Source organism: Hevea brasiliensis, chromosome 18 (genome assembly GCF_030052815.1).
Source record: "Hevea brasiliensis isolate MT/VB/25A 57/8 chromosome 18, ASM3005281v1, whole genome shotgun sequence".
In the NCBI taxonomy this organism is placed as follows: Eukaryota; Viridiplantae; Streptophyta; class Magnoliopsida; order Malpighiales; family Euphorbiaceae; genus Hevea; species Hevea brasiliensis.
Genome location: NC_079510.1, coordinates 45,392,949 through 45,410,997, shown reverse-complemented (window position 1 = coordinate 45,410,997; position 18,049 = coordinate 45,392,949). Strand labels below are relative to the sequence as shown.

At 25.7% G+C, this 18,049-nt stretch overlaps 2 pseudogenes; both read right to left on the bottom strand.

Annotated features, from left to right (window-relative positions):
• Nucleotides 1-13,257: 13,257 nt before the first annotated feature.
• Nucleotides 13,258-14,192, bottom strand: LOC110651039 (probable mediator of RNA polymerase II transcription subunit 26c; annotated as a pseudogene).
• Nucleotides 14,193-16,243: 2,051 nt separating this feature from the next.
• LOC110651038 (probable mediator of RNA polymerase II transcription subunit 26c) lies at nt 16,244-17,365 on the bottom strand (annotated as a pseudogene).
• Nucleotides 17,366-18,049: the final 684 nt, after the last annotated feature.

The window sequence follows — 18,049 nt, the reverse complement described above, 5'->3', positions numbered from 1 at the left end:
GATAAGGGCCCACTAAATTTCTAGAGAATCCCACTTCATTTTTGTCAACAGTATTTTATCTTGCCATAAATTATAATTTAGTACTTAAAAGTTAATTTAATTTATAATTTTAAAATTAAATAATTTTAGTTTTAATATTTTAATAAATTTATAAATTTATACATACCATTAGAATTTATATTAAGTTATCCTTAATTTTACAAAAAAAAAATTAAAATGCGCTTAATTTTATTTTTTATTTGAAAATAATTTAGTATTTGAGATTTTATTTTATTAATAATTTAGTTTTGTATTTTTAAAATATAAATCTTACAAAATTAAAAAATTTTAAATTTAAATTATAATTATTAAAAATATAGATGAATTACTTTAAAATCATTTGAATTTTAGTTAATTATAAAATTATATATATATTTTATAAATTAATCCTTAAACATTATAACTATTTATAAATAAGCCCTTATAATTTTGTAAAATTCTATTTGTCAATATTATTTAATAATATATAAATAATTATATATTAATCTATCAATTTATAATATTTTCATATATTATATTATATTATTATATATATTAAAAAATTAAATATGAATCTAGACGCAAATTGTTGATAAAATAAAATATCAGGGATTAAATTATTTTTGGATTGAAAATAAAGTTAAAGACATTATGATTATTTTTGTTAAATTTAGTGGAGAATTAAAAATGATTCTAATGGTAAGAACAAACTTGTAAGTTTATTAAAACGTTAATCACTAAAGTGCTAAGCTTTAAAACTATAAGGATTAAATTGTAGATCTAACTAAATCTTAGGGATAAAATTGTCTATAAAATAAAATTTCAGAAACTAAAATGTTTTAAGATCAAAATTAGAGTTAAAAATAATTTGATAATTTTTGTTAAAATTAAAAATAAATTAACTAAAATTATAACGATATAAATTAATTTGTAAGTTTTAAATTTTAAGGACCAAATTACTTATTTTTAAAATTATAGGGACTAAATTTTAGGTTTAATTAAATCTAATAGACTAAATTATAATTTATCCTAATTAAAAATAAATGAAAAAAATCATTTCATATTTTTTAAATTTTAATCAGAATTTTAATTTTCAAAATTTTACTTAAATTATTAAAATATACTACAATTCTATATGATTTCTGTCTACTAAATTTTTAATTTGTTTATCTATGGCAACCCATAAAAATTCAATCTTATTATTACCATTAATATTTTTTAAATTATATTTTAATTTTTATAAAGTATTAAATGGTGATAAAATTTGAAAATATAAAAAGTAAGTTTTTTTTTTTTGTCATTAAACTTGAAAAATGGTTTGACCAATCTTTAATTTTGTAAAAGTCCCTCTAGTTTAAAAAGAAAATTTCAAATCTCCGGATGTTTGACACGTGTATTGCTAAGAGTTAAACTCAATCAAAAAATCACTCTATTTAAATTTAAATTTGATTGATATTTATATTATTTAAATTTATTTTAAATTTAATTAAAATTTATTATTAATTATTAAATTTAATTATATTATTTAAATAATGTTATATCTCATTTAATTTTATATATTTTAATTAATATTTTACATAAAAAAATTTTAATTAATAATTTATATTTTAATAATTTAATAATTTTATAAAATATTTAAATTTTATTTATTATATATAAAAATATATAAATATTATTATAAAAATATATATTTTATATAATAAATATTTAATATATAAAACTCAAACTTAATTTAAATTAGCCATAAATATTATTTTTTAAATTTAAATTAAATATTATTTAAATTTATTTTATTAAAATTCAGTTGAATCAAATAATCGTTCATATCCAACCTATTATCATTGCTAGAGTCGATGGTCTACAGCAGGGATTCGTTGGGGTACCCAATTAAGAGGTTGCTCTCTAGAGGCCTTTGAAGGTACATGTATCGAGAGGCTTTCCAATCATTGTTATTAAACTCAGATCAGACCAGTCGATCGCTATAAAGAGGAATCATTGGCGTAGTCAACTAAGAGGTTGTCCTCTAAAGACTTTCGAAAGCACATGCGCCCAGAGGCCTTTGAAGTATTGTTATTAATTTATTATATTGGGACCGGATGATTTGGTTGATAAACTAGTCAATTGGGTTCTTTAGGGTTTCACATCTACAGCGAACAACGTATGTAGATAATTTATATGAATTAAAATATTTTAATAAAAATTATTATAATTTTATTAAGGATTATATTATGTCTCTAAACTATCTAGATACATGTGTATATATTTAAAAATAAAAGATAAAAGTGTTCGAGAGGGTGAGCCAGCGTGGGTTTAATCCCTCACATATGAGTCATGTGCTCATAGCTTGCTGCATAAATAGCCGATCCTTTAGGATTTCATAGCAATTGTGGATTACACCAAGGATCAACAATAAACCCTTACCTTTTTATATTAGTTTTAGATGAATTGACGAAACATATACAAAAAAGTATTTCTTGGTGCATGATATTTGCGGATAATATTGTTTTGATAGATGAGACACGAGAAGGAGTCAATAGAAAGTTAGAGTTTTGGAAAAGTGCTCTAGAGTCAAAGGGTTTTAAGTTAAGTAGAACAAATACAGAATACATGCATTACAAGTTCAGTGAAGGCCAAACTGGTGATAGGGAAGGAGTTAGTTTGAATGGAGTGGTACTGTCACAAAGTAATTATTTTAAATATCTAGGCTCAGTCCTTCAAGTAGATGGGGGATGTGAGGAAGATGTTAGTCATATGATTAAAGCCGAATGGTTGAAGTGGAGACGTGTCACGAGAGTTTTATGTGATCGTAAGATTTCCAATAAGTTGAAAAGAAAATTTTACCGTACAGTCATACGACCGGCTATGTTATATGGTAGTGAGTGTTGGGTACTGAAAGAGTCGTGTACGTCTAAGATAAGAGTTGCAGAGATGAGAATGTTAAGGTGGATGAGTAGCCATACTAGACTAGATAAAGTCCGTAATGAGAGTATTAGAGAAAAGATAGGAGTGGTGCCAATTGAAGATAAATTGAGAGAAGGGAGATTGAGATGGTTTGGTCATGTGAAGCGTAGAAATACGGAGGCTCCAGTTAGACAAGTCGAGCACATTAGGTTATAAGATAGAAAAAAAAATTGGGTAGACCTAAATTGACTTGGAGAAGAGTAGTACAACATGACTTAGAAGCATTACATATTTATGAGGATTTAACTCAAAATCGTTTAGAGTAGAGAAAGCGAATACATATAGCCGATCCTAAATTTTTGGGATAAAGGTTTAGTTGAGTTGAGTTGAGTTTTAATAAGTAATTCTATTATATATTTTATATTTTAAATCCGTATTTGAAAAAAATCCTCTCATCTACAAATTTAATAATATTACTTTAAATAAGGTGTGGGTCACCCTCTCTCCCCGTCAAAACACTCTCTTCATTATTTCTTCTATTTATGTTCCCTTTGCTCCTCTCCTAACTGAAGTTCGAATATCACAGACTTCAATTAATGATTTTTATTTTCAATTATATATATATATATATATATGATATCTCTTAAAAAATTTATTCATCTATTTATTTATATATCATATCTCTTAAAAAAAAATTATTTACCGGAAAGTTGTATATTCAAATGTACTTACCTTTTTATTGATAAGTTAATTGAAAAATTATATATATTTTCCCCCCCAAATTTTCATTTAATTATAAATCTATCAAAATAATAACTTAAGGTTTTAGCTTGCATATTTAATTCTTCTCGATTAATGTTGAAACATTTAGGTTTTGTTTGAAATAAATCATTTATAAGAAAAAAAATTCAATTTAATTCTCATACAATCATACTTAATTTATATTTATTTGAAAATAAATTTTTTTAAATTAGAAAAATTAAATTTTTTATTTTAAATATAAAAATTAATAAAAAAAATAATTAAATTAAATTTTTACAAAAATTCATATTGCAAACAGAAGGATTAATTAGTGTCTTATTATGAGGATAAATAAAAGGAAGAATGTAAATAATTAAAGATGCATGAGAGAGAAAGTTACAATAACCTTAATTTATAAATGATGCATGGCATGCAATTTAATATATATATATATATATATATATATATATATATATAATAAATGAGCTTAGTTGAGTGATATTGAGTTATTTTTATTTTTTAAAATTGTGAAGTATCAATAAAAATTAAATAGATTAAAAAAAAAATCAACACACATGTGATTTGCAACAAGAAAATTTTGATAACTTTTGCATATTGGGGGGACAAATAGATATTGGCCAGGTAGTTGAAATTACAAAGGAGCAAAGGGTTGATAGATGATTTTGTAACAATATATGAATTTTGGGGTGAAGGGCAGTTGCGTGCCATTAGTGTAGCCTTTTCAATCATCTCATGTGATGAGAGGCCTTTCATGGTCCACACTACTAGTAGTTGGCAGCTGCACTAAGGAAATAAACCAAAATGCCTTTGATGGGGATATCATCAGATATAGCATTTCATTTATTGTCAAGATTATGTCTGTGGTTCTTGATTGGTCCTTATATCTCACAAGTACAAGATTAGACTGCTTAATTTGGATACAGCTATAGCCAAATGGGTAGGCATAATTGGGCTTTGATGAACTTTTAGGATACCCTTTTGTCACCTTAGTATAATATTAATATATGGAGAATAGAAATAGCATCTGAAAGCTGGAGATCCAAAAGGGGAACATATATCCTTTTTGACTTCAAGAAAACCATATGATATTCTTCTAATAGCAATTGAGTTTTAATTTGTAATTTCATTCAAGATTCATTTCTCATGTTTGCATAAATTTAGTGAGTAATTTATAGACAAGACAAACGAAAGAGTTCCCCATATCTTCATCTAATCTTTGGCTAAGGACTAAGCAAAATTTGAGTGGTCTTTCTCATTATTACCGTACGTCTTCAACTTCAAGAATAATCCATGGACAGAATATTTATTTGTTCATATGCCACCAACTGCAAGTTGTGTTGATTTTGATCACGCATCTTTTTCCTTTTTTCTTTTCTTTTTGGAACTTTGTACGTCCAAACACCTACTTGTACTCGCAGTGCAGCCTTCACATGGCAATGGTTTGGGTCCTTTTGTGGGTGTGCATAACTATTTGCCATTGTGGCTCACCATTTTTCGTATAAAGCTGCTACAAGATTTTCTAACCAAACATGGCATTAATTAGATCTACAGGAGATTGCTATGTACCCATAACATCAATAAATTAAGCATTGGATGGAGTGACCCGTTATTGTCACTTTTCTTGAACCCTAAGACTAATTCGGGCCATAGTTAGGTTCGGGCCAAAAGAAGATTTATTTAATTTAAAAAAAAAATTGAAACTAATTTGCACTTGCGTAACTGAAATCGACTTTAAATTAAATTGGAATCGGATAAACCGAATTAGTTCTGGAGTAAAATTAGTTTTTTTTTTAAATTAAAAAGATTAAATCGTTATATTTAATAAAAATTAAATCAATTAAATTTATCTCTATATAAACAAAATTTCTCACTATGTTGTAACATAAGATTATAAATTATTATATTTATGCCATGTGTCAATATTTAAATTAGTGTGTTGTCATATAAGATTTTAAAACTGTTATATTTAATTAAGTGACAATATTAAATTGAATTTATTACTAACAATTTTTTTTTCTTGCCACGTATGTCAATTTTATTAATAGCAATTAAAAAAAAAACTCATTTGAATTGAATTTATTGATATTTATTAAATTTAAATATTATATACTATTTATAAAATATTAATTTTTTATAATTTTAATCTTTAATTTTAATTATATATATATATATATATATAAAGTAAAAAGATATTTCTAAGAAAATAATCCATGGCACTTTCCTTTAAAAGATTACTACGTGTCACATTCTATAAATATTATCCTTTATACTAATTATTATTAATTTTTTTAATTTTTCTTTTAATTATTATTATTATTATTTATAATATTTCTTTTAAAATTAAATTTTTTAAAATTCTTTAAGGGATAAAACTTAAATCCTCTTTAGAACACAAATTATGTGTTATCTTAACAGATATAACTGAAACTCAATTAATAGAGTTTCAGTTAAACTTCAATTAACTATTTTTTAATTTTCCATTTTTTTTTCTCTATTTTGGGGAAAAAGTTCCCAACTTCAACATGTTTTCCATTTTATTGAACTTCGTGGCCATATTCAATTTGGCTGATTTTTTTTTTTTTAATTTCATAAAAGCATTTTTCTCAAACACGTTTTCATGTGTTTGGTCTTCATGGCCAAAACAATTTGGCAACTTCGGTATATTTACTATTTTTTTTTTCTTTTAATTTCTTCTTTTGGGAAGACTTGTTCTCAAAGCTTGAAACTCTGTACAACATGATTTTTCAATCGTGTTCATAATCCTTACGGCCAGTTCTTAATTCGGCCAAACTTCATGGCCATTTTTGGTTGACAAAAAAAATTTTTTTTTACTCATTTTTCATGCTTATCTTCTATAGATTTTGAAGCCCTATTTGAAATTGAGTTTCAGGAACTGAAACTATTTTTCTGAATAAAAATATCATTTAAGATTCTGTTAAGAAAAACAGTTTAAAAAAAAATTATTTTATTATTTTAGTGTTCTTATAATTAAAATTGATTAAATTTAATTTTTAATTATTTTTAACATTCTCTAATTAATATATTTAAAAAAATTATTTTCTTAACAACAATTTCAATAGTAATACAAAATAGGCCTAAGTCTATATAGAAAATTATTGATTAAGCTTGATCTTTTTGTTGATATGTCATGCATTTCTCATTGCCGAGGAGCATAATGTCGTCAATAACTATCTATCGTGTGATTTTTTCAAACCACAAATTTTAAAGGTTCCTTAGCTCGTCGAGAGGTTGAATGACATCGTGATGAAGGTTGAGCAGGTGGAGAGAGCAACAATGGTAAATTGCTTGACATATGTATGTAGGCTAATTGGCCAAAGGGTTTTCCTGCGAGCTCTTCAACTGTTTCCCATGAACCAATAATTGAACATGCAGTTCATGAAAATAATCTGGTTTCATTCTAAGATTAAGGGTCATGATTATAGTGTGAAATTCGCTATCAACGTTGCAATAGACCTTTTGTAGTTAAAAGTAATATTAAAAAATTATTTATACTAATTTAAAAATATTAATTATTATTTATTTTTTATTTATCTTTCAATTATTATTATTATTTATAATACTAATTTAATATTTATTATTTAAGTTATTATTTTTAAAATTTAATTTTTTAAAATTAAGACCTTTATGATTAAATGTAATTTTTTAAAAATTATTTAAATTATTTTTTTATAAATTAATTTTTACAAAAATACTATTTTCTACATATTACCTTTAATAATAATAATAATAAGATCATTAATGATGACTATTAATTTAAAAAAAATTGACCATTAATTTGTGATATCATAATCAAACATAAATAATATCATTTATGCTAATTATTATATCATAATCAATCATAAATAATATCTTTTATGTTAATTATTATTTATTTTTTTTATTTATTTTTTATTTATCGTTATTATTTATAATACTACTTTAACATTTATAATTTAAATTGTCATTTTCTTTAAATTTTAATTTTGAAAAATTAAGATTTTTTATGATTAAATGTAATATTTAAAAATTATTTATATTATTTTTTTAAAATTCTTTTATGTAAAAATATTATTTACCACATGTCATCTTTAATAATAATAATAATAATAATAATAATAATAATAATAATAATAAAAGGTCATTGATAGCCATTAGTTTAAAGAAAACTGACCATTAATTTGTTATCTCATAATCAACTATAATATAATTTAATTAATTTTAAATTATTTCATATCTTTAATAAATATTTTTGTTACATTATTATATTTTTTATTATTTTTATTATAAAATCTAAGTTAAAAAATTTGAGATAAAAAAGTGTAGTCTACGTAAAAAATTATAAAAATAAAATATAGAGATTTTACTTATTTATAATTAGTATGTATTATTTTTTATGTTAATAATTTAATATTCTCTTTATTTCACTTTCCTAAAATTAATTAATACTTATTATTATTATTATTATTATTATTATTATTATTATTATTATGGCTATTTTATTGAAATTGTCAAGTAAATAATAAATATTTTACTATTATAAAAATTAAATTTCAATATTTTTGCTATCATTTTTTAATTAAATAATATTTAATTGTAAATTAATTTTTTTATTTAAATAATTTTTATTTATTTGTCTATATATAGAATGTCATATGAGACATATGATACACATCAAATACTCATCAAGTATTTTTATTTCACCTAAATACTCTCAATTCTTTTTTAATTTGCGCTATTTTTTATTATTTCTTTCAAAAGTTACTACTTATTATTCTTAAAATGTATTTATTTGAATGTGTTTAACTAATATGTATTTAATTATTAATTTTTAATAAATTTCTTATTTAATATTTCTTAAATTTTTAAATAATTTATTTCATTATAATTATATATCTAATGCAATTATAACTAATATTTTGATTATCTATATTTTTTTATCATTAATTTTTAATAGAATTATTTTTGAGTTTTAATTAAATATCTATATTTTTATGCATAAGTTATCTCTCTAATATATTTTTATATAGAAATAGAATTTTAAAGATAAATTACAAATAGGATTATATCGAAAATTTAGCTACAAATAAAAATGATTAAAAAAAATTAAAGTTACATTATTAAAATTATGGTATTTATCTTTAAAAAATAATATGTATTTTCAATATTTATTTTATTAATAGAAAATGATGATATTTTAAAATTTTAATTTTTGTGAAATATATTTATTTTATTATCATAAATTTATGTTAATGATAATCATTTTTGTCAAAAAATTATTATATAAAAAATATATCAGATTAATAAAAAAATTTACACTTAGATATAGTATTTTTTTAAAAAATAATAAAATAAAAAGTTATTTTTAATTAATAATAATGTTATATATTTTTATTATTATTAAAATTAAATAATTCAATTCATTATTAGTAATTTAATATTTTTATTATATTTTTAAAATAATATTATTTTTTTTATTAATCTAATATATTTTTTATAATTTATAAAAAGCAAACATCAATTTACATAAATTATGAAATAAAATATAAAAATTTTATTATATTTAAATTATTTTTTGAATAAAGTATTTTTATTACATTTTAAATGAAATAATCATTGAAATCCCTAATATTATATGTATAACAAGAATTAAATATATATTTTAATTAATTACACTATAAATTAATTAAAATTTTATTATTATAATAGATAAAAATATTATAATATTAAATAATATAATAATGAGAATAATTCTTTTATTTTCCCTCTTGGTAATTCTTATTTACTTTATATTTATTTTTATCTCTTCATTTTAATTTATTATTAAAAAAACTCTGAATTTCAATTTTATTTTATAAAAATCCCTCTAACATGCTATAACAGGTTTTCAAGTTAAAAAATTAACAAAATTACCTTTTTACCCTTTCATCTTGTATCGATTTCAATTATCATCTAAATATATTATAAAAATACTAATGTCATTATAACGATCTATTTCATGTAAAGAAAAGAATTTATCTATTACTGGAAAGTGCTGAAACTGCATTTGTAGATGTCATATTATAACTTAGAGTGAATTTTTTAATCTAGAAACTTGCTATTACATGTTAGAGAGATTTTTTTTAAATAAATTAAAATTTAAGAATTTTAAGATAATAAATTAAAATTAAGGGATAAAAGTAAAATATTAAATAAAATTTAAACACATAGCATAAAAATTACCCATTATTAAAACTCACAAAAAAATAAATTAGTCGAAATGTTAATTGTGATCCTTCTTTTATGTACTGTCTAACACTTTCTCAAGAAATTATGAGTTTGTCGATGGGAAAAGGCACTTACACATAGATAATTACGTGTGTTAATCATGGGATAATAAAAAAAGAGCATATATCGGACAATAAAAGTTTAAAGATCTGATAATGTTCGCCTCTCCAGCATCGGCAAATATCTTCTTCCAGTATATAGGTACAATACACCACCTGAAAAAATTTTGCTCGCAAGCACCTTGCTCAGTTAATTAATTGTATTTGTGGATTTAATTTATATCTAAATATTTAAATATACTTAAAAAATAAAAAAGAAAAATCAACCAATTGATAGAGATTTTGACATTGCAACTCGGTGCTTTAACTTATAATTTATTAAGGAATTATTCGTGATTAATAATAATTTTAATATATAAATAATTTTAATTATATATTCTTTAATTTTAATATATTAAAATAATATAATATTTTAAATTTATTGTTAATTAGTTTATATTTTATTTTAAATTAAACTTTAAAAAAAAATAAACTCACCCTTTTATCTTTCAAAATTTTTAATAAAATTTCACAATAAAAATAGTAAAAAATATAGCAATATAGTAGAAATATCAATTAAACATATGAAGTAATTTAAGGTTAGTTAAATCATATGATAATTTTCATCAATTTAAAGTATTAAAATTTTTGTTTCTTCTTAATATAATAAAGAAAAATAATATATTCAAATATTATCTTTATTTAGTAATATTAATATTATTTGAAAAATAACATTAATAATCTGAAAAGCAAAAAATATTGCAAAGGATAAAAAAAAGAAAACCAAAATTATATGTATGTCTTATATAGAACAAATTTATATTCTAATTTACCTAACCAATGGCTACTTATTATAGTATTAAGAGAGTAATCATTTAATAATTTATAACTTACATATATAATTGTGGAATTAATAAATTAACAATAATTTAAAGTAATTGAATAACTAATTAATAAAAGATAGAGAAAATATAAAGAAATTAAATTAATTATATTTTTTAAATAAATTTATATTTAACATAACTTTATAACCTACATGACAATACCAGGAAAATAAATAAATATATAAAAATATAAATAACAACAACAACAAAATCAAAAATAAATATATCAAAAATCATAAAATAATAATATTCAATTAATATATAAAATAAAATTTTTATTTTTTTATAACTAATTATACATTCAATTAATTTATATAATCGAAAATATATTTAAATAAAATAACATTAAAATAAAATTATTATATATTGATTATATATATTGATTATATTGAATAATCTTCTGAATTTAAACTGCCCGATTATCATATTACCACATATGAATTGATTCACTTAATATATACACGGAAAAGAGAAGTGGGGTTCTTTCGTATTGCCTCAAAAAGCACCATTCAATGTAAACATAAATGCAATTTATTAGGTGAGAACAAAGTATCACCCCAGTAAGTGGCCTCCTTTTACTCTTGAAATTACTCAGGCAAAAGAAATGGTCGTATAACATCACCCCATTTTATATTTGTCTGATTCTTTGTTGCGTGATACGGATACCTTTCACTTTGCTCTGATATAAGTTTCTTCCTCGCCAGAATTATACATGTAGACCTTTGTCCACACCTGTTTGATGTAGATTTATAGTTAACAAGAATTTGAGGAATTTGTTTTAACATTAGCAACCAAAAGGTGGCAACAGCAGAAGCATGCAGCAGCTAATAAGTGGTTTTCTGATGAGGTTTCGAAGACTTTTACATGTTTTTGTAGGATACCTATAAGCGTGTGTATAATGAGAAAATGTGTCCATATTTTGAAAAGATTGATGAAATGATGACAATGATATAACCATGTGAGAAATGTCCACAAATGATATATATAACGTACTGCATTATTGATGCTACATCACTTATATCTCTTTCTAACGTACTGCATTATTGATGCTACATCACTTATATCTCTTTCTATCATCACCTACATCTCTTCCTATCATGCTATGGTTCTAATATTGCAATACAGTAAGGTTGTTAAATTCGGAGAGAGTGCTAAATCCATTAAATATTAATTTATTTTAATATGAGATTATATAAGTGATTGAATTATTTTACACATTAAAATGATTATTCCAATCCATCCACTTATTTCACCATTTAATTTTTCTATGTTCCTCATGGGATAACTAATTTCAATACTCATTCCTCAAGTGTAATCACATGATTGTCATTTGATAATTAATTAATATTTAACTCAATTTCGACACAATTTACAACCTTATAAGTGGTTGAAACTTACAACTCAAACTAAATTCTAATGCTATGTTAAATTCGAATAGAGTACTGGATATCACTACCTTTGACTAAATAATAATTCAATGCAATGAAGTATTTACCTTATTATTTTCCTAGTAGGTAATTCAATTTCAATTGATACTTATTTATCTATCGGTTATTTTAAACTTTAATCTTTGATATTTTAAATAAAAATAATTTAAAATAATACTATTTTTAAAATATGTATGCGTAAAGAAAAAAAAAAGAAATAGGGATATATATAACTTTTTAATTAGTCATTTTTCGATATAAGGCCTTCATTTGTTGTGATGTATATGTGAAGATAAGAAGATGAAATTTTCATTTTTGCAAGTGACAACAAATTTTGAGAAGCATATATGTAGTTTGTTCTGTTATCCTGGAAGTTGGATTGCGATTGAGATTACCATATATATGTATATATAACATTAGTCGATCTCAAGATTATTTGGATCATTAGGAAGCTGATGAAGGATATATATTATTATGATATTATTGTTAGAAAATCCCACATTGAAGACATACATAATGAAAGGGCACAAATAAATAATTAATTTGTGTTATTAAATTGATTTTATTTTGATTTATAAACGGTTCAGTCATTTATATAAGCACGTATTAATTAAAGTGTAATATGCACGATACTATTTTTGAATTTAGCATTCCATAAATTAAAACTAATGCCATTGCATAATTAGCATGAGATACTTGAGTGGTTTTTTAGTATGATATTTGAGTTTCTAAAATTAAATTGTCAAAAATTTAAAATCTAATCGCTCTATTTATTAATTAAATAATTTTCTTCTCACTCAAAGTTTAAAAGACATAGTATATGAACCGAGATATAAAACTATTCTTAATAGTAAGAAAAACTAGAAGAAAATTTGTTTCTTTTTAACTAAAAAAATACAAAAAAGATAAAAGTGGACTCAGGATTTTTCCTGGTGTATCCCCATGAAGACCCTTTATGAATTCTCAGTAGCCCCTCCCTTGACGACCTTTGTTCTTTTTGGTTTTTGGAATCTCATGGATGTCTATCACTCCAATTGTTCTTTGCTTCTTGCCATTTAAGGCTTCTGTAATTCTCTTGAAGCCGCTTCCTTGCGGGGACCAGCCTCCCAGAATCAATTTCACTCTTTCTTTGCTGCTGCTCCATCTGTCTCTGCACATTGTGAGAAGCAGATGCAGAAGCTGTAACTGATTGTTGGGCAGGTCTAGGTGAAGCTTCTTTTTGAGGAACCGGTTTTGGCTTTTGTTCTGGTTCTGAAGTATTCTTGTCCGAACCAGAACTCCCATTGTAAGTATTTGGAGATTATGCAGAATCAGGAACCTGGTGATGAGCATTCTAGGAAATTTTCTGCTGTGGGGACTTCCCAGCCGTTAGAGTAGAGTAGAGGACGCTTGCTCTCCTTCCGGATTTAGCCTCAACCATTCATCTACAATTTTTCTCCATTTCCTGACAAGTTGCTTCACTGATCTCCGAACATCATTGGATGAATGCTTTCTCAAACTATTGACATGTCTTCAAATACCCATCTTCTTGAGAGACTCGAAGGTTTTATCCATATCTGCGAAACTTTGAAGCAAATCAACCAAAAAATCTTCAGACTGCTAAACAATCCTGCGTATGGATCCAATTCATCATCGTTTTCTTCTTGTTCATCTCCATGAATAGACCTTCGCGTCGTTGAAGGCAACCCACTTCCACATTCATCTCCACCTTTCACTTCATGCATGTTTTCTATCGTTTCACGCCCATTACTAATCCTTAGCATTTCGACAATCTGATCTCTCTGCTGCTTCAATTCAGCCCTGAAATCTAACAAAGCCACCAAAATCGCTGTGTCCATAAAAGTCTAGACATCAACACCTGAAATCTCTACAATCCATCGAAAATTATCTATATCCATTCTATGTATCTCGGTAAAAAAAATTAGTAAGATAGAAAAACCCTTCTTTATCTGGAACGACAATGAACTTGTCTGTTTTTGTGGGTATATAAATCTTTATATAGTGGAAGCCATATAAATCAGACTGCAAAATTCACAAGGAAATCATAAAGAAATTGACTCCAAAATTGACAAGGAAACCAAAAAGAAGTCTGACTCCTAAATTCACAAGGAAAACAAAAGGAAAATTTTGCTCACACAGGGAAACTCTCTTCATTCACGATATATACTACAAAAAAAGTTTTGGTGCTAACAACCGACTTGATTAGGTGGTAGAGATTACTTCAAATTCTGAGGTAAACTTGTTGTCGGCTTGTTTTCCTATCAACTACAAAAATTGTCCCTCACACAGGGAAATGATCCAAGTCAATGTGATTTCTGTAAGAGAATTCCGAGTACTTTCAGAGTTTCAAATGCTATGATGGTCTCACTATGTCTTGAGTGAACCATTGAATTATGTAAAATGAGTTCTTATGCTTCTTTTGAATTTCTGCCAATGATTTGTATATGCTTAATGTTTCACAAATTTTTGCGTATGGGTATTTACAGATGCAGTTACTTACCTTTAATTTTGCAGGATATTTTTGATTTGACAAACTATGCAATTTTGATAATCTGCTTAAACTTTTTGTCTCATTTTTCAGAATTTTCTTTTAATTTTCTGGTTCACTAATAGCTTCAGAGCTTGAGTTAATAACTCTAGCATAAGTAAGCTTTTTGGTTAGTTTTTTAACTTAATAATTCAGTCAATTTTGTTGCAATGATATGCCCTGTTTTTGGGACTTTGGTTCCTTAGATCATAAAATAGTTGTTTGAAGCCATTAATACGTAGTTGAACTTTACGTGTGGAGATCATTTTCTCTTTTGCATTCCCTGCATTAATAGGTTTCTGAGTTTAATTAATTTCTCTTTTCAGGAGAAGCTAAATGTTATTGGTAGGAATAGGTTTTTGCAGATTGCTAGTTAATGCTTGATATAAATGATTTGATATCCAGCAATTTACTTTAATGTGCAAAGCTGAACTTTAATGTTTGACATGTACACTGTGAGTGGCTTGAACCTATATGCATTTTGACTCTCCTTATATATTCAAAACATACTCATAGAGACATGTTAATCAAATTCCCTATCATAATTAGTATCTTTTATTGTCATAGGAATATTAAGAAAATTTTTCACTTATTCAATTTTTTATTGATATAGAGTTTTGTAAGTTTGGGATTCTAAATCCTGATAGGAGTAAAACTAGTCATTAAGGTTATAAATACCTATTTAATTAGTTACTTCCTTAGGTTTTTTCTAATGGAATTTAAGCCATTTTCATTGGAAGGCCTGTGTGCCTAGCCTTCTCTTTCTTTTCTCTTTCTTTCCCTTTGCTATTGCTTATTCTTTTTCCTCTGCTGTTATATGAAAAAATAGTAAATGAAAGCCATTCAATGTGTAAATGTCAACTGTTAGTTTTCGAAAGTTAACTAATCTAAAAGAGTCACACTTGTTATTTTTCATGAGCTGGATCTCTGGATGTAAACAATGGAATGGCTATTCATTTTTATGATTGATAAACGGTTTGCCAAGTTGAAGGACACATAAAAAGAATAATGAAAATAAAGCAAACTCTGCATGAGTTGCCAAGCTGCTCATTGCTAATATTGGAGATCCATCGACATCAAATGCAAAATCAACCATGATGGATAACTGTCGACCTTCTGTTCATCAAAAGCAACTGCTATACGACAGTAAACAGTTAAAAAAATAGTAGTCCAAGCAAGGAAATGCCAAAATAATGTATAAAGCAGTGTGCAAACTAAAACAACCCCCTTCCCAAACCCCTAGGAAAAAATGGATCCTTTGACAGTTCAAATAATGTTGATCTCCTTGGCTACCCAAAAAAAAGGGGTCACTACTTTGTATATCATTAGTTTACAAGTTCAACACTAAACAAACCAAGATTTTGATAGGATTTACGCTGTATCCATCATATGGTACAGTAAAATTTTCACATTCATGTTGGCTTATATATATATATATATATATAATGAATTCTCTGTCAAAATCACCAGTGCCTCCTCCCCTGAGAACCACCACCTTTGTTCTTTGCAAGGAAGGCATTCTTGGGTTTCTGAATCTCACGTATGTTCATCACTTTGATTGTTCTTTACTTCCTGGCATTTAAGGCTACTTTGTAATTCTTTACTTCCTGGCATTTAAGGCTACTTTGTAATTCTCTTGAAGCCTCCTCCTTGCGGAGGCCAGCCTCTCAGACTCAAAGTTTTCTCTCTCTTCGCTGCTGCTCTCTCTGTCTCTGCACATTGTCAGAAGGAGATGCAGAAACAGGAACTGATTGTTAGGTAGGTCTAGGTGGAGCTTCCGGAACTGGTTTTGGCTTTTGTTCTGGTTCTGATGTATTCTTATCTGAACCATAACTCCCATTGTGAGTATTTGGAGAGTATGCAAAATCAGAAACCTGGAGATGACCATTCTGGGGAGTTTTCTGCCGTGGGGAGTCCCCATCAGCCGTTAGAGCAAAGGATGCTTGCTCTTCCTGCTGATTTCATCTACAATTTCTCACCATGCTTCACTAATCTCTGAAAATCATTGGATGAATGTTTTCTCAAACTAACTATTGACATGTCTTCCAATACCAGTCTCCTTGAATGTCTCAAAGTTTATATCCATATCTGCTAAAATTTGAAGCAAATCAACCTGAGAATCATCAGACTTGTCAGGATCTTTAAGATGTTATATAATCTCTAAGATCTTCTTCTGCTCATTTCTTCATGTTCATCTCCATGAATCGACCTTCGCGCCTTTGAAGGCGACCCTCTTCCACATCTATCTCCACCTTTTACTTCATGCCTGTTTTCTCTCCTTTCAACAACTTTATCTCTCGACTGCTTCAAGTCAGCCCCGAAATCCAACGAAGCCACTAAAATCGCTGTGTCCATAAAAGTTCAGACGTCAATGCCTGAACTCTCCAGAATCAATAAAAAATCATTCATATCCATTCTATAAATCTTGATAAAAAAAAAATGAGTAAAAAAGGAAAAACCCTTCTTTATCTTCTCCTGAATTCAATAAAGAACTTTTATGTTTTTATGGGTATATAAATATTTATACGGTGGAAGCCATAGATATTTGACTCCAAAATTCACAAGGAAAACAAAGGAAACCTGACTTCAAAGTTAACAAGGAAAACAAAAAGATGTCTGACTCCAAAATTCATAAGGAAAACAAAAAGATGTCTGACTCCAAAATTCAAAAGGAAAACAAAAAGAAAAATGATAATTATTAAATCATCTTTCATGATCAAATCGAATGAAACAGAGTTAAATTATTAAAATAAACCATTAATTTTAATGTAATTTAATTTAATATTTGAGTGCATAAGAGACCGAAACTGTCTTTCCAGTCACGATATACTAAACCGGATTAGGTTCGTGAACCAAACAATAATTTCAAATCTAAATTTGGTTGATTGGATTCTGAACCCAATCGGAGCCCCGGGCAGCCTATCTTCAACCATCTTTTTCCTCATTCTTATCTTTTTGTTAATAGTGTCTAATTCTTTATTGTGTATATAGCTAGTACGGCTCTGACATAAGCTTCTTCTTGGCCAGAATTATACATGTTGCTAGACATGTATATGCACCTGTTTGATACAGATATATCAATTATTTATCTATATATAACACTCTGATATCCATTATAAGGCTTTTTTAGCGAGCATGACCTTGTACTGACAATCCCGCATTTTTTTTTGTGGTGGCTAGCTAGTGGGTTTCCGTGGTGTTATATCCATGTCAAATGGTGTGGTGGTC